Source organism: Canis lupus, chromosome 6 (genome assembly GCF_048164855.1).
Source record: "Canis lupus baileyi chromosome 6, mCanLup2.hap1, whole genome shotgun sequence".
Taxonomy (NCBI): Eukaryota; Metazoa; Chordata; class Mammalia; order Carnivora; family Canidae; genus Canis; species Canis lupus.
The window spans coordinates 29141868-29168481 of record NC_132843.1 but is presented as its reverse complement, the minus strand read 5'-3'; the positions used below and the strand labels follow the sequence as shown (position 1 = coordinate 29168481).

General features: G+C 37.8%; 1 long non-coding RNA gene across 1 annotated transcript in view; it reads right to left on the bottom strand.

Moving 5' to 3' along the window:
* LOC140634676 (uncharacterized) overlaps positions 1-26328 on the bottom strand; it is a 51225-nt gene extending 24897 nt beyond the window's left edge. Inside the window, exon 1 of the long non-coding RNA XR_012032070.1 lies at positions 26244-26328. This is a non-coding gene — a long non-coding RNA (uncharacterized lncRNA). The remainder of the gene's footprint in view (positions 1-26243) is intronic.
* Positions 26329-26614: the final 286 nt, after the last annotated feature.

Below are 26614 nucleotides of genomic sequence, written 5' to 3'. Positions count from 1 at the left end.
ATGAGTTTTCCACCAAAAAGAGAGGCAAGATTATGGCTAACATATGGGCAGGACATAGGGAGTTGTGAAACAAACTGATGTGAAAGTCACATGTTCAGATGAGGTTGGAAAAGAAGTTTGGTGCACTAGAAAAATGGCTGCCCCCATTCATCCCGATATGGACTCATAGAATGTTCCTCCCACATTCACAGAAGAAACAACTGGCCCCAATTGCAAGTTGGAGGGACCAGCCAGAGCTCCCTGCAGATTCTCATTGAAATATTTCTCATCAAGAGGACATTTAAGAGGATAGAAAGGGGTGCAAATGGCCAACAGGAGGACTCACTGAAATGAAAGCAGCAAAATAATTTCCCAGATTGCCACTGACTATTAAAATAGGCCATGAGGGTCCATGGTTATTACTTTAACAATTAGTTAATTTTAGCAGCAGGGAGGCCATTAGCTGACCAGCTCACTCCTCTGCCCAGCATATCCTAGCCAATGAGCTGTGATTGGGGCAATAAAAATGAGATTGTGCCTAGGCAATAAAATATTTAGACTTTTAATATGTTGGTGGAAATGGACTACATTTTAAAGTGACAGAGCATCATATTTTCCTTCTCTTTATTTATTTTTCCAAGGCCAATGTGCCTAATCGTTGCCTCAGCAATCTGAGAGAAGGTATAATAAAAGTAAAGGAAAGACTGTGAGAAGAAAGAAAATTAATGAAATTAAAAAGGAAGGACTCAAATACGTTCTGTGTGCAATGATGAGTAGAAACACTTCGATTTTATTTCCAAAAAGGAAAACACTACATGTGTAAAATTGCAGTATGAAAATCAGATTGGCATCATTTATAAAGACTGTGAGAATCAATGATGTACACATAACTTCATCTGTGAGTAGTGTCTATGGCTAATGTCTTTATCCATAAATGTCATCCAAATGTAAGTAAATTGCCAATTTTAAATTAATTTGCAGAACGCATACAAATAACTTAAACATTCTATATGCAAGTTAATGTAAATATTGCAAAACCCCTGAAAATGGAAATGAGTATGCATAGCTTTCTGCACCAGTAAAGCCAACATTCATACTACTATTTTCTTTCAACTGAGGTTTGTTTTTCTACACCAAATGGTAAGTGTAATGTAAACTTGAGATTTATCCTGAGGTGAGCATCCTGAGCTTTATCTTCCTTAAAATCCTCCCTGTTGCATATATGTAATAACAGCCATCCAGTCAGAAGTGGTCTCTTTTCACCCATGGTCTACAGTTGAGCATCTTTGCTCTTATTGAGAATGCGATTTCCCATTTTCTCTCCCTACCCAAATACTACTCACACATTAAAATGTATTTTGTCCATCCTGAGAAATTGAGCTTCCTATTCATAAATGCACCCACTTACCACAATATATTAAAAATTAGCAATATTGTAAATAGATTTGGTTGTGATCTGAAGCAAGTAGAGAAGACTTTACAATGAAGCTGACACCTGCACAGCCCTTTAAAGACAACTCTTGTTTGGAAGGGGAAGAAGAGAGAGCCAAGCCTTATGGCTAAAAGATAAAGCCCAGAGGAGAGAATGTTTAAGGAGCACAGTTGCTATTGTTTCAAGGGCAAAGGCTGTTTGACATGAGGGGGACTTAAATGCAAAGCAGTAGAAGAGTAATCTGCACCTTACCAACTGTCCCCCAAGCCAGCTGGTTCAACACAAGGCACAACCCTTTCCAGGCCATGTTATGCATCCCCTGGACCAACAGTTCTCTTTGCTTCAGACTCTCAGATAGGCAGCCTTTGCATTGCTTTCATGGCATTACATCATCGTTGAGTTCTTGGCACATCAGTTAGCTTCAAATTTACTAGTATTCATTATTTGTTTAAAAAAAAAGAAAAAAGAAAGAAAGAAAGAGGATAATTTACATTTCCTGATTCAAAGCCAAGGCCTATTCATCATTGCCTGCACATCGCTTATAAAGATGATAAATGAATGTATAGTAACTGAACCCTAAAACAAAATAATGTGTTTTTCTTAAAGCTTCGCAGGGCTGCATTTCCGTTGTAATTAGTTGACTTTTTTTAATCAAATTCTGTTAAGCGGCAGTCAAAATGAAAGCTGATTTTCAGACTGCTAAAAGCAGCCCAAAAAAAAAGAGAAGAGGGGAGAAAACAAGGATATTTTTTCACATTTAATGCTACAAAAATATCAAGGTAATTGCATAACTTTCAGAAACAGCAAGAATATAATCATGTCTTGCTGAGTGTATGATATTCAAATATAGGATGCTAGAAGAGAACTTACTATTTGATAAAGAATAGTTAAGGTGCTGTTCCAACTTGGACAATCTATGGAGAAAAGGACATCTTTAAGTTTTTTCTATGGTTCTACATTCCCCATAGGGTAAGTTTCAAATCCCCAGTTATTACCATTTAAGTTGTGCACTTCAACCTAAACTTAGTGCCTGTTCTCTCAAAAGCATTTACTCATTCCATCTTGTGGTTCCTCGTTTTTGAGCCTAGTATTATTCTTTCTTCAATAGTGCTGCTCTACCCTTCACCTGCCTAGTTCCTATTCTAGTTTGTATCAATTCTCTGGGAGGCCTTCCTGATATCTCCATTTCTCGATGTTAACTCATCCTGTAGCTGCTCACATTTCACTCAGCACACGTGTGAAATTTTCTGTATTTTGTTCTTAGATTTTGACTGTTAATTTATCAGACTTATTTCTGTATACATGTCTCCTTGCCTAAATTTCATAATCCTTAAGGGGAGGGGTGCAATTTTCTTTTTTTTTTTTTTTTTTTAATTTTTATTTATTTATGATAGTCACAGAGAGAGAGAGAGGCAGAGACATAGGCAGAGGGAGAAGCAGGCTCCATGCACCGGGAGCCCGATGTGGGATTCGATCCCGGGTCTCCAGGATCGCGCCCTGGGCCAAAGGCAGGCGCCAAACCGCTGCGCCACCCAGGGATCCCCGGGGTGCAATTTTCTAATAGGAGTTTCTATTGTTCACTGACTAACCACATTGTGGGGGGAAAAAAAAGCAAGTTCTCATCAGACTACAGCAGAGATACCAGCTAAGCAATGTGACCTCTCATCTGTTGAATCTCAGCCTCAATGGACCTGAGAATCCAGGTTAGCCTCACTGCCTTTCTCTTTCCAAGAAAGGAAGTGGAGGGAAAGAATGCATATCCATTGTCCTACTTGATACGCGTTGGACATCTTTTTCTACATAGGACCTGTACCTGGAATACATTTGAAGTATTTGAAAATCATCTTGAGTAACCTTGTCCCTTTTACATTCTTTCTGTTCCACAGCCCCAATTTCCCAAACACTTAGTCATTCACACAAAATGTGCCAGGGCCATTATGATCTTAACCTTTTCGATTTTTAATGAGTTTATTGGGATATAACCCCATTGTAAGTTGATAAAGATCTGTATAAAGAGATTTATTATAAAGAACTAGCTCGTGAGGTTCTAGAGACTGAAAAGTCCCAAGATCTGTAGTCAGCAAGCTGGAGCCCAAGAGAGGTAATGATATAGGTCCAGTGCAAGTCCATGTCCAAGTCTGAAGGTGGGAAAAGACTGATGTCCCAGCTTGAAGACAGCCAGGAAAAGAGAGAGAATTCTCCTTTACTTAAGCCTTCTGGTTCTATGCAGATCTTCAATGGATTGGATAAGGTTACCCATACTAGGGAAGCAAACTTTATTCAGTCTACTGATTCAAGTGTTCATCTCATCTAGAAACACCCTCACAGAAATATCCATAATAATGTTAACTAAATATCTGGGCACCATACAGTCTAATTAAGTTAACACATACGATTAACCATCACACTCCTCTTTGGGACCTATTGTACTAGTTACCAAAAACACCATGGACTATGTGCCATTCTAAGTCAGCAGGAAGTCTCTTGTCTTGTCATCCTGCTACATGCTGTTTGTTCCTTCTGCCCTGAATGGCTTCCCTCTGCATCCTGCTACCATTTGTGTTCACCTAGAAATAATCTTCTACCCATTTTTTAAATTTTAAATCAAGGGCTAATTCCTTTTAGGCCTCTCTTGTTTTCCTCAAGCAGAATTAAGGTTTTCTTCTGTTGCCTTTTTAAGCAACTGATGAGAAAACCCATATCGTGTTATATTGTAATTTCTTACTTATAAATATAAAAAGACATATTTCTCACTGAACTATAAGGCCCTCCAGCTCAAAATGTGTGTCCTTCAAAAAAAATTGCATTTACTACAACCCATTATGTTAAAAAAAAAAGTACTTCAATGAATCTCTGATGATTGAAATAACCCATATATGAAAAAAAGCAGGGTTAGAAATCAAATGACAAGATATAAAGCTGTGACAGTATCATCTCAAGAATTAGCTAAGGGCATATTTCCAGGACTCCTGATGGCAGAGCATAAGGTGGCTTCCTTTTCCATGCAAGCATGAGCACTCTCTTCGGTCTCTGCAGCATTATCCCATCTTCCTCTGTACTATTCCTTCTATTTTGTCAGGTAATGGGTTGGCTCCCCTCAGAGAGCTCTGTGGGGACTCTTAACAATCTCAGCACCAGCACCTGAAGAGTATAATTTTCCTGAATATCTCCATATAGAAGGAGATAGGATGCAACAGAGAGCCAGGCTGAGTACTCTAAGTACCTAAAATGTCATTACTCAGGCCAGATCAGGCACAGAGCACCCTGGAACCACACAAGAAAGATTAGTAGATGCTGAGGGATGATTCAAGATAAAGGAAAACAAAAGCTGGGGAGCATAGATAAAGGGAGCCTTTCTATCTGAAGCATAGTGCTCCTAGACCCTGCCTGATGTTAAGAACACTGGTGCTAGGCACCATGACACCTGCGTAGTTTCACTCACAGTGCTGGAGAAGTTCTTAAAGTCCTGATCTGTAAAAACTCTGTCAAGAAGCAAAATGCTTGCTTGGAGCTCTAAGACAACGGCAGGCAAGTAGAATGGGAGTTTGCATGGGATTTAAGCAATGCCTTTGGCAGAACTTGGTAAGTGGAGGATATGGATCTCCAGCCAATAGATGGAAAGTATTGAGAAGAAATACAGGCACTCAGTGAGGAACTCTCATTATGGTCTTCTATCTCTATGTCATGAGATTATGAGTCACAGAAATGTCCAGCCCTCATATTTGTGTGCCTTAATTACATAAGAAAGATGTGGCCTGCTAGATTTGAATGTGGTCTCTTAGCTTTCCATTGCTCCCAAACAACCCCATCTGGTCTTCAAATCAAATATGTGTTTTCTTCAATTTTTAAGGGAACTGAGAACTGGCCTTCTGTGACTGGGTAATTTACAGCCAGTTCTCCTATGGCATGTTTGTGGCAATTATATGCAAATTGGCCTACATGGGCACTATAAGCATGCCTATTCTGACTGGTGGCAACACCATATTTCAGGTACCAAACTCCAGGGAGAATTGAATCCACAACTAAATTCCCACGCTCATATTTCACACACAACACAGATACATACAACACAAACTCACCCTACAAGTCTTGAGGATTGAAGCTTTTGGATATGTTGCCCAGTTCATCTTGAAGATTTTTGCTGAGCCAGTCCATTCTAAGGACTGTTAAAAAGATGGGATCTGGTGGTGCTGACTGGGTTTTTGAGGTGATACCCTTAGTGTACCAGGTAGGGTTGTGGAAAGTCCACATAAACCTAGTGTAAGTGGTCTTATGGTTGATCATAACTGATCATTTACCACTGGATTTTAATCAACTGATAAGAAATGAGCACTGTGAACACCCATGTTTATTTGTGAAGTAGGACCTCTGCAGAGCCAGAGAATACTGCTTCATCATGGACTAGATACGCAGACACATCTATTGTCTCTATCCTGAGGCAAGAGTAGCTGGGATGTAAGAGAAGTTTTGTTCAAGGAAACCAGTGAAGGCAGTGTAAGTACCACCTCTGAATACAGTCTTTTGGAGTATGAATGTTCCCCTGTCCTCAACTTCTGCTGGCTTCTATATCTGCAATTTTGACTAATTCCCATTTAATAATCATTTCAGTCCCCACTGTACTTGAGTTCACCATGAAGTCCAATATTTCACTGGATATTCATCCCCAAGGATATCTGAGAATTCCCAAGGAATGCTTACTACTGTCCCACCATCTCTCACCTCAGGAAACCACCTATTATAGAGGACAACACTTCTTTCTTCCATCACTTTTCACCAAACCATAATTGAATCTCATAGGTGACCACTGCTGTGCCTTGGCTACATCATTTGGAACAGGAGTGGAATCTACTCTAAAAAATGGATAAGAACAGGCTATAAGAGTTTAAATTTTTAAAAATCTTCTACCAAGATAATAAAACAGATTTGCAACATAGAAAAAGCCCTTGATAGTGGTTACAAAATGTGAAAATTTCTAGACTGGATAGGCTCTATCTCCCATATAGTCATCCCCTCAATAAGAATGCTTTTATCATTGTCCCCCTGTCTGAAGTATTGATACTTTACTCACACTTCAAAGTCCAGAATATGGATGGTGGGGGTGAAGAGGTTCTTTCCAGTCTCAATCTCATATTCATACCTGTGTGAAGCTTTGCTCACAATGACACAGATTTATATCATAATGCTGAAGAGATTGTCTGATCTTTGTTATCTACATATGATCAATAGGCTTACTAAAATATTCTCAACAATGAAAAGTCATACTAGGTAACAGTGGCTACATTTTGTTAGGATACTACTGGGCTCCAGAATTACTATCCTAATAATATTACATGTGTTAATGCATTTACTCTTCACAACAATTTTATGAGATAGCTATAATTATTATCATTATTATTATTATTTCTATTTAGCTGTTTAGGAAAATTAGATGTAGAGAAGTTAAATACTTTTCCAAAGTAAGAAAATAAAGTAACAACTAAACTTCACATGTAAATAGTGAAACAGAACCAGAAACTGCTATAATTTTAGAATAATAGCATCCCTATCTCCTATCATTCTTGCAGCCTGCCCCACCCCCAGCTCTCTCACCTCTGCCTCCAGGCACGAACTAAATTTGTGTTTATAGACCTGTGATCCAGACCATTTTATATATATATATATATATATATATATATATATATATATATAAATGTTTAAATATACATATATATTAACTATACATTTAATGTATAGTTAATGTTTAAATATACATATACATATATGTTTAAATATATGTATATATAATAATTATCTTAAAAATCCAAAATTTCAGTCACTTATCTGGCCCTAAGATTTTCAGAGAAAAAGATTGTGAGTCTGTATCACATTATAGAAATTCAGTTAGCTTCAAATGCTATAGTAAAGTTTCCCAGACCAACACTGATGAGTAACTGGGAGTGTAGCATGTGAACTGAGTCCTTGACAACTTGGTATGAACAGACACACACACACACACACACACACACACACACACACACTTTGGCTAACAAATCCTAAAGAAGTTCAAAAGCATGGTATTAGTCAGATTTGATAGGGAAGAGTAAAGGGAAAATGGAAATAACAAATAAACAAACAAATAAAGAGGCAATGGATGGAATGAAATGATACAGAGGTAAAGAATGACCTGATGGAATATTGCCAGAGATCAGACCTAATTTAGTCCTTCTAAAAAAAAGCATCATTGGTTTCTAAATTCCCTAAAGAGCAATGGCATCAGATTGGAGAGAGAAGGCATATTTTGACTCGATCAGAATTATGACTTAATGTATGTCCTTTATGGCACCTTTCATACACAATATTAGCTTTGTATATCCTTATTTCCTATATGGTTCCCCTTGCAGACTATGACTCCACAATGATAAATAGAATCTAGCACATGCAACCACCATGAACAAGATGTCCTCAGCCCTGTTCTTTGCCACTTTCAGGCAACAGATCAGATTAGATCATGACAAATATAACTGAAGAGTATTACAGGAAAGACAGCATGGCAAAGAAGGAAGCATATATACATATATACCCCATCAAAGAACTCCCTCCATTCAATTATAACCCAAATAACTTACTTGGAAATTCATGCTATTATTGTCAGGCTGAAATTAAATAATGAATATAAAAGTGTTTGGAGTATGTTTGCATATGAATTAGCATACATCTAATCTACATCATCATTTTTAATGACTGCATTATATGGATATACCAAACTTACTGAAACAATTCATTATTGTTAATCATGTAAGCTGTTTCTAGGTTTATCTCTCACAGGAATAATGGGATAAATAGAGTTTTATATTTATCTTTATGTTCCTATCTAGTTATTTTCTTTGGGAAAAATATGAAAAGTAGATATGCCAAAACCCCTTTTATTTAAATTAACTTCATTGAGGTAAAATTACATAATATAAAATGCAATATTTGTTAAGTATATATAGTAAAATGAGTTTTGACAAATGTGTGCAACATGCAACCACCACAACAATTAAGATACAGAACATTTTTATAAGTCTAAGAGTTGTCTTGAACCACTTGTCAATTCATTCTCATCTCTTACTCCTGGCTCCAAGCAATCACTGATCTGTTTACTATCACTGAAGTTTAGATTTACATTTATAAATGGAAAGCTTTTGTGTCTGGCTTCTTTTATTCAGAATAGTATTTTTGAGATTTACCTATGTTGTTATATTCACTATGAGTCTGTTTCTACAGAGTAGATATCCATTGAATAGACATACCACATTTTTTAATCATTTACCTCTTAATAAGCTTGTATTAATAAAGCTGCTGAGAATATTCATATACAAGTCTTTGGACAGGCATATGTTTTCATTTGGGGGAGTGGGAAATATGAAGGAGTAAAATTGTGGAGTCATATAGCAAATGTATACCTTTATAAGAAACTACTTAATTATTTTCTAGAAGAGTTTTATCATTTGACATTTGTCACCAGCAGTGTATAAGAGTCCCATTTGCTCTTCATCTTCAGTGAAATTTGGAAAAAAAAATTTTTAATATTAGCCATTCTAATGTGTTGGTAGCACTATCTCATTGTGGCGTAAACTTTCATTTCCCTGATGACTAAGACTGTTGAGCATCATTTTATATGTTATTGAACATTTATATCTTCTTTTTTGAAATGTCTTTTCATATCCTCTGTACACATTTAACTGGGCTATTTATCATCTTAGATTATTTGAATTCTATATATATATATTCAGGACATAAGTACCTTTCTAACATAGGAAATACGAATCTCCTCAACAACAGCTTGCAGCTTCAAATACTGTAAGTTGTCTTTACAAAAGTATAATTTAAATAGATATGTAGGTAGGTATATAGATAGATGAAACCTATTTTTACTAAATTAATCTTTTCCAGTTTGATGTCTTTTGTGTCTTAAATCTTTGTTTACCCTAAATTAGCAGTAATCTCTGTTTTCCTTAAGAAGTTTTATCACTTACATTTTAGTTTATATTCATTCCACATTAACATTTGTGTATGCCAACTTCTTCCTGCCATAAAACCAGAAATTCCAAATTATAAAATAATTTTAAACCTAAATGTCTATTCACCCAAACTACCATGCAAATTTAGAGGTGTACAAATATTATTAGGCATAGGAAGCTTTGCCACTCACAAGTGCTATGTGGAAAATAGTTTGGGATAAAAAATTTAAATAGCAGTGAAAACTAATCCAGATGATATTACATATACACATACACATATACTTACATGCATACATATAGATACACATCATATATATAATGGATACATATTTTATATGATACAGCATATGTAATGTGATATATCTTATATAACAGTATTTTGATACTGACAGTCACCACTTTAAAAATAACCATGGAAAAAGCAGTATATTACAAAATCTGAAATACAGCTTTGAGTCAGCTCAACTCATGACTGAATTGAGCTAATGTGCTCTCACTATTACTGCCTGCCAAAGAAAGAGTCATCCTCTCTGGAAGAAGATAACATTATCCAGAGCCTAATTTTTTTAATTAAAAAAAATCCCATCATTTGATCAAAACTTACCATGTACTTCAAGAAATTAGACCAAGAGGAAAAACAGACAATAGTAACAGACCCACAGTTATTCCAGGTATTTCAATTATCAAACACAAATATTAAAATAATTGTGATTAATATGTTCAGAAAAATAGACAATAAAATGGAGCATTTTGCCATAGAATTGGAAACTATAAGAAAGAATAAAATGGGCATTCTAGAATTAAACATGACAATATCTAAAATTGAGAGCTCAATAAATGAAGTTAACAGCCACTATATTATAGCTGATGAGAGGGTTAATGAAGTGAAAGACAGAATAGTGCAAAATAATTATAGCAAAGAGAGAACTGAATTGAAGTTATTAGAGAGAGAGAGAAATGGGTCACAGTGAGAAGTTGTAACATATGTGTGATTGTAACCCATACAGAGAAATGAAAAAGAATGAGGTAAAATAAATACAAAGAAGTCATACCCAAGAATTTCCCAAAACTTATGAAAATTAGAAGCCACAGATTCAAAAAGCTCTACAAAACTTTAAGCAAGAAAATTACAAAGAAAATACATCTACATATGTCATAGTGAAACCTGTGAAAACCAAACACCAAAAAATAAAACCTAAAAAAGCAGCCAGAAAAAAAGAAAGATACTACCTTCAAATGAGAAACAGTGAGTGAACCCTGACTTCTCAGCAGAAGATACAGAAGCCAGATAATAACAGAATATCCTCGAAGTTCCAAAAGAAAACGCCTCTCAACAAAAAATTCTACACCGAATAAAAATGTCCTCCAAAAGTGAAAGCAAAAAAAAAAAAAAGAGAGAGAGATCTAATGAAACAAAATTAAGAGAATCTGGAGTGCCTGGGTGATGCAGTCAGTTGAGCATCTGACTCTTGGTTCCGGCTCAGGTTATAATCTCAGGGTCATGGAATGGAGTCTTAAAGCGGAGCCCTTCATGGAGCTCCCGCTCAGTGCTGAGTCTGCTGCAGATTCTTTCTCCCTCCCTCCCCTTTCCCCTCTGCTCCTCCCCACCACCATGAGCTGTCTCTCTCTTCCTAAAATAAATAAATAAATAATAAATAAAATATTTTTTAAAACCCTGAGAGAATCATTAATGAATACCTGCACTAAAAGAAGCATTATAAAGAATTCTAGGGAAGAAAAAATATTAAAGATGGACTCAATAAAACGTAGGTGGGAATGAAATGCAATAGAAAGGGAAAATATGTGGATAAATATAAATGAACCCATCTTTCCCTAACTAAATATCTTATATGATACACAAGTTTCACTTCCCAAATATAATCTTTGTTTGAATGTGCTCTATTTTAAGCTATAGCATCCTGGTGGTTCCTAGTGGGTAGGCAATCACCGAAAACAACACATCTTTTAATGAAATGATCCCAGTGCATCACTCCTCACACTGCTCCTCCCTGAGTCCCCACATTTATATTTATGTGTTTCTCATCTTAATGACCTCATGTCAGTAAAATGGTATTAACGCCAGTTTATTTCAGCTGGACATGGTCCTAACCTCTTGGGTTTGAGGAAACATACAAAGTTGCCAGGACTTGCATTACAGATTTTCCCATTAAACCATAGCCTTCTGAGGCACATTTCCTTATGTTTACCATCCTCTTTCTTTTTGTATGGTTACTGTAAGGAAAAGCAGAGATACCTGTAAGTTACATAAAATCATAAGGTCTGTGCCAAAAACTCATTTATTATGTGAAAAGTAACTGCCACTTATTTATCTAGTCTTTTATAGCTCTACATTGACACTTCTCTGCTCTGTAATGCTGAGGCTCCAAGTCTCTAAATTAAATTTTCCAGTTTCCTTTGCCAACCACTATCCTGCTAGTTTTCCTAAAAAGAGGCATTAGTGAGAGATCAGATGTTGGGAAGAGGGAAGAAGAAATTCTTACTTCTGTCTCGGCTTCTAGCAGCATCTTTGGAAATGTGTATGTCTCCTCGATGGTCTTAATTGGACTTTGATTGATACAACATTTAGTACTAAGAGACTTGATATCTGCAAAAGTGGTGAGTTCTAACCTATCATATCACCCACTTAACTATTTAATTACTTAATCACTGGGATGCCTGGTTGGCTCAGCCATTGAATGTCTGCCTTTGGCCCAGGGTGTGATCCCAGGATCCGGGATGGAGTCCCACATCAGGCTCCCTGCAGGGCACCTGATTCTCCCTCAGCCTATGTCTCTGCCTCTCTCTCTATTGCTGTGTCTCTCATGAATAAATAAATAAAATCTTTTTAAAAATTACTTAATCACTAACTTTTTGGCTGTGCAAAAGATGTCTAGATCTTGAAAAATAAATCAGGTAGTAGCTCAGATTGCAACTCATGTTCCAGATGTATTATCTTTACTTAAACAAAACAAAATGCCCTGGAATTGGGCATGTAGCAATTTATATATCAAATGTTTTGGGGGTTTTTTCCTATATGTACCAATTTCTAAAGACACACCAAAGCAAGGTGCTTGTACCTGAGAGGTTAGCAATGTACTTCAACTGACATGCTCCACAGCTGTGAGTAACCTTGATCTCTGTCAAAAGCTAACTCACAGGGATTTGAGCATACCCTACAGAACATCATTCTGATGCTGTGTCTTGATGACATCATGCAGATTGACCTTGATGAATAGCAGGTATCAACAATTGTAGATGCCTTAATAATATTCAAATATGTCAGAGGTTAGGAGATAAACTCCATAAAAATATGTAGACTTTGCACCATGGTGATATTTCTAGGAGTCCAGCAGAGCTTCCCCTTACTTAGCCTATCACTAAGAAATTAGAGCAAGGCATGTTTGGCTTCTTTGGATTTTTGAGATAACCTACACCTCATTCTAACCCATTTACTGACCAGCTGACAGGTTCAGTTGTAAGTAGGTTCTGAAGTTGATCCAGGTTGTGGTAGATGTTGCTGTGCTGCCTAGACCTTAGTAACCAGCCTTTCCCATGAAACCCAAAATAACAGTGGCAAACAGAAGTATTGAATGGAGTCACTGTGATTCAGCAACAGACAAATCATAGTTCTGTTCCCCTAGGATTTGGGGGGAAAATAATGCTCCCTTCTGAAAATACTGTTAGCTTCGTGGGGAAAAAAATTCTTAGGTTGGTATTGGGTTCTGATTGAGATTTAATATCTGATCATGGAACAAAAACTGACCCAACAAGTTATATCATGAGTTGAGCATTTCTCATCTATTAAATCATAAATTTAGGGATGAGCAGCAGCACTCTGTTATCAAGTGGAGGTGTTACATACAGAAAGAGGTGTTAAAGACACCTGAAGGCACAAGTAAATTGCACAAATGAGAGGCTCAGATTCTTCTGGCACTTCCTCAAAATGCACTTTCTGTCATGACTCCTTTAACCAACTCCTGTGGCCTAATGGGAAACTCTTAATGACCAGTTACAGAAGAAGAAAGAGTTTAGGCTTAGTTTTACAGATATTTCTGCATAACATACTGTTCTCAGTCCTAAGTGATTGTTATTGCTCTTCAATCTTAATCAGAAATGTCCCTGAAAGACAGCAGTGGAAGGAAATCTTCTCATTGGCCTAACTTTGAGAAGCCTATAAAGTTATTTACTTTGGGACACCTGGGTGGCTCAGCAGTTGAGTGTCCACCTTCAGCCCAGGACGTGATCCTGGAGTCCCGGGATCAAGTCCCACATAGGGCTCCCTGCATGAAACCTGCTTCTCCCTCTGCCTGTGTCTCTGCCTCCCTCTGTGTGTCTGTCATGAATAAATAAATAAAATATTTTAGAAAAAATTAAAAAAAATAAAGTTATTTACTTTGCCTGGATGTATATACAGCCAGAACTATGAATTCATACTGATTCACAAGCAACAGATAACAGTTTGGTTTAAGGATTAGATAACTGGAAAGAAAAGATGTAAGGATTAAATTTTGGGAAGAAGTTCAGGGGATGAAGCCTGGGATGACTCACCCAGGATGGGCATAGCAAGAGAGGATATATTTGTTCTGTGTTATTGATTACTGAAGGGTACCCAGAACAGAGGAAGTTATTAAATATTACATAAACAAAGTGACCATTCCTGTGGATGTTAGCCAACCTCTGCCTAGCCACCCTCATGCTCATTCAATGGACTCACACTCAAATAGCCATTGGAGCAAGAATAGAAAGTTATATATGGGTCAACAGCATGAGCTCTCACCTCACTTAAAAAAAAAAAAAATCCTGCTTCTATCACTGTTGAGTGTCCAAACCTTCCAACAGGCCCTAATGGGTTATCATTTCTGAAGGGGATCATCTCAGCCACCTGATGGCAGTCTGATTATATTAGATTATTTTCTATAACATTGGGACCAGTGGCATGCTCTCAAAAAAAAAAAAAAGTTATTTTGATAAGAATTTTTCTTCTCTGCTCGAAATTTTTCTGCCAGTACCACCACCCATGAATTCATGTTCTAACCAAACAACTCATTTTAACATGAAAGTGCATCAATGGGCTAATTCCATGACATTCACTGGTTTTATGCCATATTCCTTCCCCCAGATGTGCTTAGCCAACATAAAGTGATGAAATGAAATGGCACACTCACTTTCAATATGTGTTATGTGCTCTGAACTAGTGACCAGTATGTGGTACTATTTCTTCCATAGCCCAAATGCATGAGTTTGGAAATGAAGAGGTAGAAGCGGGACCACTCCTTTCACTGTTGTACCTAATAAGCCACCCAAAGAATTTTGCTTCCCATCTCAGCAACTTTAGCTTTAGCTATGGTGTTTTGGAGTTCTTGGTTCTCAGAGGAGCAATGCTTCCATCAAAGGGAATAACAAGAATCCTTTTAAAGTGGAAGTTGAGATTGCCACCTGGCCATTTTGGCCATTTGGGGCTTCTCATGGCATTAACTCAAAAGGAATTTATTGAATGATTATGAAAAGGAAATAGGGTCATTGTTATGCAGTGGAGCCAGGGAAGACTGTGTTTGGGACCCAGGGGATTCCCCGGTTACGTCTAAGAAATTCAAGTAAAAAAAATGTCATAAATGACTAAAGGAACCCAAAGGAACCTTATTAAGAGTAAAGCCACTAATTGCTGAGCTGCAGCAGGAATGAATGTCTGAATCATCCCAAAAGGTAAAGTACGCCAACCAACTGATATACTGATCAGGCCAAAGGGAACCTGGAATGAAATGTTCTCTTTCCTACTTGTAACTTACCCATACACCCCAAAATACACACATAAACTTTTGTCATCTTGTCTTATTATTTTATATAGAACATGGATGATAGTTAAAATTTTGCCTTATGTTACATAATACCCAGATGGGCTTCACGTATGAAATGAGTAAGAGCTAATATCACTCAGGGACAGAGGCAGGGAATGATCAACGAAACTTGGTGTCATCCCTTTGGAAGAGACCATGTGCATCTTCCTATGTACCAAGGACAATTACCTTTTATTAAGCAGAACCATGCCATTGCCATTGCTGTGGTACAGGAATTGTAAATATGAGAAAGGTATGGGTGGATGCTGAATAGCCTGATAAATGGACTGAGCCAGTTATCGACCTATCTCTCAATCTCATGCCTGCCCTTCTGAACTCTGCTCAGAAATGCAGGCCCTGGGAGTCTGTTTTTCCAGCAGGCTTCCTGGTAGGTTTAACCAGTAGGAGATACTAGTGGGGTCAGACACAGGAGTAGGGAAGAAGCAGCATTTCTTCCTTGCTATCTGTACATCTAGGTGCATCTCAGGAAGTGGCTGCCACCCTGGTTGTACCCCTAATGCCCTCTTAATGGTACCCATACTGATCATGTGGCCTTTGCTTAGTATTCTTAGACTCTGAAACCCCCAATTCCTTCCTTTCCCTTCATCAGCCCTGGGAGTGGTGAGTGCTTCCTAAAATTATTAATTTCAATAATCTCTACAATTACAATTAGCCCACCATCCCCATTTCCTCGCTGTCTCGTTGAAACAGAGTATTTTCTTTTGCCCGGACATACCCTTTCCTTAACCATTCCATTCATTTCTCCTAGACATTGAAATATCTCAATTCATCTGGATCAGTGCTTTTCACAGTTTCTTGCAGTCTGAGGGATTTCCAGAAGCCCCCTCAGAGCTGCTACTAAAAAAACAGGGGGACGGAAAGTGTTTGGAAAACAACCCCCTCACTTCAACATATTATTTCTGTTTCATATGTTTTACTTATTTACATTTCTCAGAGGGATTTCATCACAACAAAGGCTTTCACTTATAATAAAATGTTTGAAACCGTGGATCTTTGCCACCGATAAACAAGTTGAATAGAATTTGGTCAAGGATAAAAATCTGGCTGTTGCCTCCATAGGCATTACTTTGTTCTCACCAGAGGTGGGGATGGGGACACATCACTGGAAAATTTATTCCCTTCCCTCTCTCTCATCCCACCTCATCAACTAGAATTCTATTCCCATGGCCCTGACCTGCCACCCCTTGTTTGTAGGATATTCCCACTTGCAGGAGCTGGATTGAAAAGTTTCCTGAACGCTTTGTGTATCAAAAGAGTGAATTCATCCATAACGCCTGCAATAAAAATAACCCAAACAAATGACTACCACGTCACATGTCCTATTAGTGAAGTACTTGCGTGGGAACAAAATGTTGTTGTTGGTTTTGTTTTCATTTTTTTTAATACAGTCAGGGCCCCAGTGGGGCATGAATGTGGAATATCATCTCACTTTATAATATATGCACCATAATCTTCTTAAAATGAGTTTTCACTTCAAGAAACATAAGGACTTAAATATGAGCAGCCTGTTTTGTGCGTTTGTGTGTTTGGCATCTCATTACACTTCAGACCATTTTGTCTTCTTAGAACAATTGAATATCATTAGTGGAGGCATATTTTGTTGCCAGAACTCGCTTGGTTGAGATTGTGCTTGTTAAAATGTGTCCATTTGCCAGCTGATGGATGGGAATTCTGAAGGGTGCCTGGTGAGGGAGCATTTGAATATCAGAACTTTCATCTCTTTCTTCCAGAGAGAAAAATAGCTTTGTTACTAACCAACACAAAGCATGGATTGTCCTTGACTTCCCCTCCCTCTTTTGTCTTTTTTTTTTTTTTTGTAACATTCTGTTCAGCTCCCTGAGTTTCTATCAAGGACCCAGAACTAACTGCACAAGACATAAAAGGTTCAGAGCCAGTCAAGCCTTGGAAGAGATCCAGATTCCTCGGCTTTATTTGTGGGGTGACTTTGGGCAAATCTCAGAACCTGTCAGGCCTCAGGATTTTAACTTGTAAAATGGGTCTCCTAATGCTTACTTTTCAGGGCTGTTACAATGAAAATCCCACACCCATTTTGGGCACACAGTAGATGTTCATTGATTGAGAGCTAGCCAAAGGGGATAGATCAGGGGAAAAAATACGCAAAATAATTAGAGAACTTAAAAGCATACTGTGCAGTACTAATCATAATATAATTGGGCACTAAAATATAAAGTACTCCAAAATAAATATCTTCAAAGGCAAGATCTAGAAGTTACAGTTGATTCTTAATATCTGTGGTAGTTCATATTCTATAGAGTCACCGGGAACACTGAATTCACAAATACTGAACCATTGCTCCTAGAGTAAAAACAGGGTTAGGTTCCTATGAGCCTCTGATAATATTCTCATCAACTAATCAATGAATAACCTTGTGTTATGTATATTTCTACTTAAAAACACCTTATTTAGGGGCATTGGATGGCTCAGTAGGTTGAGCATGTGACTCTTGATTTCAGCTCAGGTCATGATCTCAGGGTTGAGAGACTGAGACCTGGGTCAGGCTCCCTCCTGGGCGTGGAGCCTGCTTAAGATTTTCTCTCTCCCTCTGCCTCTCTGCCCCCTCTAAAAAGCTAAAAATAAAAACACCTTATTTAATATATTTTGACAATTCATTAACATTGAACTCGGATCTAACAGCACTATAACTCATGCCTGAATAAAGCTTACCTAGCATTCGTATTTTCTCTATGAGGCACATCCTAGCCTTTTTGCTTAAGAACAGTAGATAGTAACTCAGCACTCTGCTTGCAGGTCCTTTTAAATAGATAAATCAACAACAAAAAAGCAAAAAATATTAAAAATGTCACACTAAATAGAACATGACAAGGACACTCATTTACAGAATGAAAGCTAAAACAAGAAAGCAGAGCATCTCCTTGTTCAACCTCAGCTGGGAATGTATGCACAGGTGACTCAAATTTTTTTCCTACTTTGTGCATGCACATGTCCATGAATGAGCACAAAAATGTCATGAGTATTGATTTGGGAATTATAAATAATTTTAGCAAGTAAGTGAACTGGCAAAAAAGGAACCTGCAAATAATGAGGATCAACTATAAATACCAGGAGGGAACCTTGGACAAAGAGGATGGCTTAAAATGAGTGACTAGAGGTGACAGTCCAGGGAGGAAGAGCCAAATCAGCACAGGGAAGATCATTAAAAGTCAAGAACAGTATATGAGAACAGATCATATCTACCAGGAAACCTCTAACCCAGATCCCATTTCCTTCACATCTGATCAAAGGTCCCCTGCTCAGAGCAGCTTTTCCTCACCTCCTTATTAGAATAGTATCCATCTTCCATTACTGTCTAGTCCTTTCTTCTGCTTTCTTCTTCATCCTTCTCTGGAACATATTTTCATGAGTGACATATGTTAAGTTTTTATTTGTAAATTGTCTGCCTGTCCTAGTCAGAATGCAGAAACCATGAGGTCAGGACTTTAAATAGACTTTGTTCCCTGGCCCAGGGACTTAGCACCTGCAACAGTGTGGTCATTACCAGCTACTGAATGAATATATTAACCTTAAAAATAAAACAGTTGGTTAGTTTGCCAGCAAAACGTGTTTCTTTGGGGAAATAGCAGAGAATGGCACTTCAGGACATGCAAGCTATGGTAAAACCATAGGCAAGTCAGGAGAACAAAGAACAGGAATGCTCCTTTAGAGAGGAAAGGGGAATTTCGGAGCAGCTGTCATAAACAAAAAGTCTCTTGGTATAAACTGGGGGTTAGAAGTAGAGTGGCTTTTCATTGCCTGAGCTGGGACAGTCTCTCATTGGCTGGGCTGTTGCTGAGCATGGAGAAAATCTTTCTTCTTCCTACTGGGAGTACAAGGTACCTGTCTTCCTGTTGGGGTCTGCAGCTTGCAGCGTGGTGGGGCTTGAGAGCTCCCTCTGCTGGGGCCTCTTGACTCCATTTTAAATGAGCTTTCCTTTTATTAATTTTCAAAAAGGCATCAAGTGTAATGAATCTGAATAACACATTAAGAATTATACATTTCATCTCAGAGGAAATAAAGAGCTATTTAAGAGAAAAGTCCTATTAAATACAGAAGATTTAGGGGTGCCTGAGTGGCTCAGTCAGTTAAGCATTTACCTTCCGCTCAGGTCATGATCTCAGGGTCCTGGATCAAGCCCTGGCATCATACTCTCTGCTCAGCAGTGAGTCTGCTTCTCTCTCTCCGTCTGTGATCTCTCTTGCTTTCACACTCTCTCTCAAATAAATAAATAAAATCTTTACAAATAAATAAATGTGGAAGATTTACAGTGTTTCTGATACTACATGTGAAATTTAAAAAGAGACATGCCTGATTATTCCATGTTGGTTCAAGGTCCTTTCCTATTCCAAATCTTCTCAGAAATCATAGAAAGCATCTATGCTTAACAAAACACAACTTTCTGGCCATTTTTCTGTCTGCCTCAATTGTAACTGCAGCCTACTGGTATGATTTGAAGGAAACTGGAAAGCTCTCTACACTGTTAATGGTATCTAAAATGAGAGTATTAAGATCCTTTGAGATCTAAAAGCTTTCAAAATTCTGCTGTACCTGGATAGCTAACTAATTAAACTACTGTCAGTCATTAATACTTTAGTGTAAATTAGCTTATCCTGGAGTTTTAAGCAGTAATCGGGTAATTCCAAACTGTAATTTTAGAGAATGTGAAAACTGAGATGCATAATGGGAACATAGTTTTATAACTAATTTAGTAATTTGAGACATGACAAAAATGCAGATCTCCTGACATTCAATTAACTATAGCATTCTGATTCAAAACCTTTCCAGCAGAGGTGTTTGAGACCTTAATGAAATTTTCAATTAGTAAATTCTTATGAGGAAAGAGTATAAAACCCCCAATAAAATGCAAATATTTTAACTGAAAAAAATGCAAATAACTTGAAAAGGTATTATCTTCAATCGGGTTATCAAGCTGTTCCAGAAGTCATGTACCATCTTAGGACACAATATCCTTCTATGAAAGGCAAACTGATTTGACATTTTGGTGAAAAATGAGGGACTTGGGAAAGGGCTGGGAGTTTTGGGCAGGTCTAGGGCCAATGTGCAAAGGAGGCAAAAATGTAGAAAGCTCAAGAGGGGCATGGAGGAGAAGTCACAGGAAAGAGTCCCCCAAAGCAAATATCTGCTTTGTCCCTTTCTACATTTGACTATGGCACATTCACAGGAGCCCAGGGCCCACAGACTGCCAGGTGGCTGTAGAGAGCTGGCTTTCTGAGATGATCTGGTGAACCCCTGAGAGTCATGTAAAAGCAACTTGCCATCCCCGTGACTTCAAATGCTAATCAAGAAACTGATTAGACCCCACCAGGAGGAGAAAGATGAACTAATGGAGGATCTGGGTTTTGACTAAAATGCCTTTGGAAATGTTTCATTTCAGTGCTTCCCATTTCTTTAATACATTCCACCAATACCTTCCCAATCACATCTTACATAATACAGATACACGCACACACACACACACCTATGTGTGAGCAGACCCGCATACACAGACATGCACATGCACACACACACACACACACACACACACAAGAATTTTATAAACAATTGCACTTAGCTGTTAATGCTAACTTAAAATAATCTCCCTAGTTCTGTCTTCAACCCATTTTTCCTGTAGACAAGTACTGCTTACCTTCTCAGGAGTATTTAAGTTGTCAAAAGGAAATTTGCTTTTCTTGCCCCTTGAAGGTCAGAACAATTATTCTCTTCTTTGCATACAGTATCAGGAAACCTATCAGTGCTGTGAATTGTACTGATCTACTAAAGGTGGAATTTCTGACGTGAGAGTAGGCCAGTGAGTGAGTTACCTGGGGAAATGAGATCCCTTTCCTGTAGCTTCCAAAAGAAACTATATTTGCTGCCACTGTTTGTACATCCACATCCCAGCAACCTGGGTACACAGAGATATTGAACACCAGCAATAACATCTGCAAAACTGTAGGTGATTAAGAGAAACATCTGGCTTTCTATTTTGAAGGCCTGTGTTTTGCTAATTTTCTTTTCAAGATGCATTAGGTTACTATGTTGGGGGAAGGAATAACATTGCTCTAAACCAGGGGTCAGGAAACCACATTCCACAGGCCAAATCTGTCATGCCACCTGTTTTGTAAAGAAAGAAAAAAAAAAGTATTAGGACACAGCCACATTCACTTATCTACATATTGTATATGGCTGTTCTCATGCTACAACAGCAGAGATGAGTAATTATGACAAAGACCATATGGCCCACAGAGCCTAAAATATTTACTATTGGCCCTTTACACAAAAAGGTTGTAAACCAGTAGATGTACTTTTTCTAATCTATACATCAGGTTTTGGACAGAGGCATTTATGTGTTGAATGAGGCTTCCAGGAGAGGCTATTATCTACTGATGTTTGAAAAAATCCACATGGAACTGTATTTGAACCAGGCTTCAAGGAGGGCCTATGGCATGAATGGAGAAGGGACAGGTTTAAGACTGCTCCCACTAGTCAGGCTCTAAGGAAATCCTACGTGATAGCTTCCTCTTAACTTCTTGAATCTCATACTCCCTCCAGCTTTCTGATTTCGTCTCCTATTTCCTAATGCTGATTGTGGCACATTTCCACTTAGTTTGTGGCATTCCTCCTTTTTAGACAGCCAGTATTTATTCTTGGCATGACTCTTTGAATCTACACTTGCCATTCCCATTGTGTTTGATGTTTATCTGTTTCTGCTCCACTGCTGACTTCAGACATCGGTCTTTGAATTCCCACCTTAGAGTACAAGCAAAACAAGAGCCAACATCTCTCAGGAGGTCTCTAATTCTTAATGTTCAATCCTAAAACAAACATGAGATTGAGACACTCAGACAGTTTTATCCCACACTCCAATGTCATTCAGTGCTCAAGGAGTTGTTAAGTGGGATGGCGCAAGGGCACAAATTCTAGAGCCTCAGGAAAATCACTGTCACCATGCCATGGTATTGGATTACCTGCCATGCTGTGAAAATCATAATCAGCATTCTTTTTTTCAGGAAAGTGGCATTCTTCCTCAACTGTATCTATTTTCCCAAGACTAGGAAGAGAATCTGCATTTGGACTTGCTATTGACAGTGATAAGGTGGGTGATAACAGTTTCTCAGTGCACACTCCACCCACCCTCCAGGTACTGAATGGCCTGAACTTCTGGCCATTAAGTAAAGAAAAACAAACAAACAAACAAACCTACTTGGACTATATAAACTTAGAATTATAACTTTTTTTTTTAAAGATTGTATTTATTTATTCATAGACACAGAGAGAGAGGGGCAGAGACACAGACAGAGGGAGAAGTAGGCTTCACGCGGGGAGCCCGATGTGGGACTCCATCCTGGGTGTCCAGGATCACACCCCAGGCTGCAGGCGGCACCAAACCGCTGCACCACCGGGCTGCCCCTGTGCCACCGGGGCTGCCTGAATTATAACTTTAAACTAAAAACACAGATCTTTGGAGATTTAAAGACCCTCAAAATTGATGACACATCTATTTTTACAAACTGACAAAAGTATTTAAAGTGTGTATATGTCCCTATATATTATATATATACTCATATACACATAAACATTTATGTGGTATTATGACAGAAATATGACAGTAAAACAATAAAAATAGTTTTGTAAGAAGCTAAGAATCACTGTGCGTTGGAGTCATTGATAGATTTAGATAGCCCTACTTACTTTAAAAATTTCCCATAATACCATGGTTAAAAATGTAACATTAAGTATTTTGTTATAATGACTTTGACAATTCAATAAAAATCTGAATTATTTTCAGTAACTTCTCTTTAAAAAAGGTAAAACATACATTTAAAAATGTATGAACTTATTATCTAAAATATTTAAATAGGAACTTTCCTGGCAATAGAACACAGCTGTGCTAATGTGGATTCATTTCCAGACGGTTTTAAAAAACAGGATTCTCGCAGATAGCTATTTAAGTAGAGACTGATCATTACCCTCAGTGCCCCAGGAGACCTGATCTGTGTTATATTCATCAATATCTTGAGTAATAACTAAAACCCAACTCCTTCCAGGAAATTTCTATAGCCTCATCCTCTTGGATAGAGTACCCTTAGACTCAAGCTTCATATTTTGTCAGTTAAAATTATTACTCATTTTTGAGCAGTGGGCCTTAGGAAGCCATTCTGTTCTCACTTGGAACCCTGGGGGTAGACTTAACTTCTCCCAGTCCTGGTCCATCCCAGCACTGGCTTCCTTCTCAATAGTGAGTGCCCAGAGCGCTTCACAGCTGTGCTCCTTCAAGATCTAACAATTCCCAACTCTGTAAAAATTTGCATCACCCAATTGCTACCACCTCTGGGAAACTGTATGAGGCACTTTCAGCAGTTCATTCTAGGCCCCTGGAGTTCCTCTCAGGGAGATAATGAAGATATGTGTCAAAGTTAAATGAGAGTAAAACCTCAAGGGGTGAGAGCAAAAGCAGCCATTCAGAGTGATAGAAATGACAAAGGCTGTAATGGACACAATGCTGAGGGTACTGGATGAGGTAGATGTAGGGAGGATCTGGGAGGGAAAAAACAAAAAACAAAAACTGGAACATGACAAGACTTTGGTCAAAAGAAAAATAATAATAACAACAACAACAAAAAGAAACACACAACAGATGGTTACTGCCAAAAGTGGCGAAGATGCCCTCCAATCAGCGATAATGGGAATACTCAGAACCTGATATTCATCTGAAGGATTGCCTTCAGTAAAAAGTAACAAATCAGAACATTCTTGTTATTACTAGTTACCCTCCACAAGATAGTATGGAAAGGAGTACAGACATCAGGTTGGCTAAACCAGAAGCAAAGAGGGATAAATGGAAGTTTGAGTGAGATGGAACATGTGTGAAGATACATTTAGAAGAGTCGATTTTAATTGTTTCAATTGAGTAAATCTTGTTTTCCCATCTAGACTGCCAGATCCTAGAGGGCAGTGACAACATTTTGTAAGTGTTTGAAAACATAGCACATACAAAATCATGTCGAAGCTGTCTAAACAAGAGGGAAAAAAATGTGTCTAAAGTCACAGAGGTAGTAAATGTCAAAACACTTTGACACCAGAGTTCTACTGACCCACCTACGTCAAATATATGCTTTTTTGTATGATATGCATTTTATATATGCTTCATTCCTAGCTTCATTTTAAATGTCTTCTGTTGTCTATTCTTGTTCTTGTGCATCCATAATATCTTATGTTGTATATAGTCTGTGAATTTCCATAAGCCATAGCCATCTTATATCCTTTTGAGTACAAAGCAGTTAAATGAATCAAGAAAGAATGTTATTTATGTGAAACACACACTCTCTCTCTCTCTCTCTCTCTCTCTCTCACCCACACACACACACACACACACACACACACACACTTTCCCTTAGGTAGAATGATTTGCACTTGGTAGTTATAGGGTTGGTTCACCTCCCCTTCAATCTGGGAATTCTGAAAGACAAAATTCTATCTTTATACATTGCTTAGTATATAAATTACTTAGGAACCCAAGTCAATGCAAATCCCTAGTAAGGTCTGGAGTCTCTTTAATATCCTTCTTTTTCATATCATCTCACCCTAATACATTCTCTGTCGACCACTTCCTATGGGTCTTTCCTTTCCCACCAAGTCTCCACTCCCTTTGCACCAAGTTCAAGGACTCAGAATGAAGATAGAGGCACCCCCTTGGGTTTTAAGTCAAGCATTTCTGTTATTTACTGCAGTTTCATTACTTTTGATCATTGGGAGGCATGTTGGCATATGGGAATGGAAATTTAGATTGAGTAACTTTCAGCAATGTCAAATGAGCTATTAACAGAACCAAATTCTATGGTGTCCTAGTTGCTTTTGGAATATGGCTTTCAGTGTGTTTCAGCACAAGATGACCTCTGAGTTTGATGGAAGTCTACCAATAAAAAATAAATAGATAGGAAATAATAAAAATGACATACTGAGGAATTTAAAATCATAAATGCATGCAAATTCATCTCAAAGAGGATTAATCAATCATTAAATAATTAATGAAGACTTAATGTTTTGTCAGAACTGTCCCATGCACAGATGTGAATGAAGGAACAGGGAAAGTTTAAGTCTTAATTGTAGAAAACAAGAAAGACACATGAAATACATAAAGAAGGGTGAAGTTGGGAGAAAAATAAAAGTACATGGTAACATTTATATGTATAAATATGTATTTTAAACATATATTTACATTTATGGGTCTCACCACTCTAGGAAGTGATGTAGAATGAAAGTATTAATGCCCTTGGAATGGAACACTGGGACAATCATGAGACTGGAGTACAGGGGTCCAGGATCAGCTCTGGCTTGGCCACCAATAAGCTTTGTGGCTGGGAAGTTCATGTCTAGGTCTACCTCTTCATCCGTGAAATAAGGGAAATTGGATTATCTTTAAACTGAAAGAAATTTTATGTTGTGTTATGCTATGGAATATATAATACATTTCTTGATATTAAACACTACTTATTTATCAAAAGAAATTAGAAATATTTTAGTTGCTCCTACACTGAGAGGGTGGTATTAACAGAGGCAACTGTGGTCTCCTCAAAGTGTCCTTTAATTAAACTGTCCTTTTATAAACAGCCCCTGGCAGAAGGGCAATGGAACCAAGTTCAAGAAGAATATTTTAAAGTGCTTATATTTTGAAAAAATATGAACAATACTGTAAGTGAAAAACCATACTGTTGGACTAGAATTTTTACAACATTCCTCTACCGACTTTTACAGGGACAATGCATAATACACTGACAAACTCTCTAGGACTTGAAGCTGGACAAAACCCAGCTATAGCATTTATCAGCTACTTCACTTTGAACAAGTTAACCTCTCTCAGAATCAATGATCTTACCAGAGAAACACAGGTAAGATTATCATCTAAATCATTCTTGTGAGGGGAAAGTTAAGTAAAACAAGCATTCAACAAAGTATAAACGTTCTGACATTCGTACTTACCCAAATCTGGATGAATAAACAGAATGCTTTTCACTGAATTGAATTCACTGAATTGAATGAGGCATCACCATAACCTGGAAAACAGTTATAACGATCTTTAAAACGCTAGCATACTCATACCAGCTGATAACCATTTAAATGCAATCTAAACTTTCTCCCTAAAATTAACATTACCCAAAAGTTGGTCATTAAGAAGGACATTAGGCTTCACTTTTCTCCATCTTTCTAGGAGGAGATATCTCTATGGTTGGCCCTATCCACATTCACTCATTGGCCTATGGATTGTACCTCACTGTTCTCCTTAATGCACAGGTACAGGTGATTTCTTCATCTAAGAGTCTGCAAGGTTGTTTTTTTCTTTTCTTTTCTTT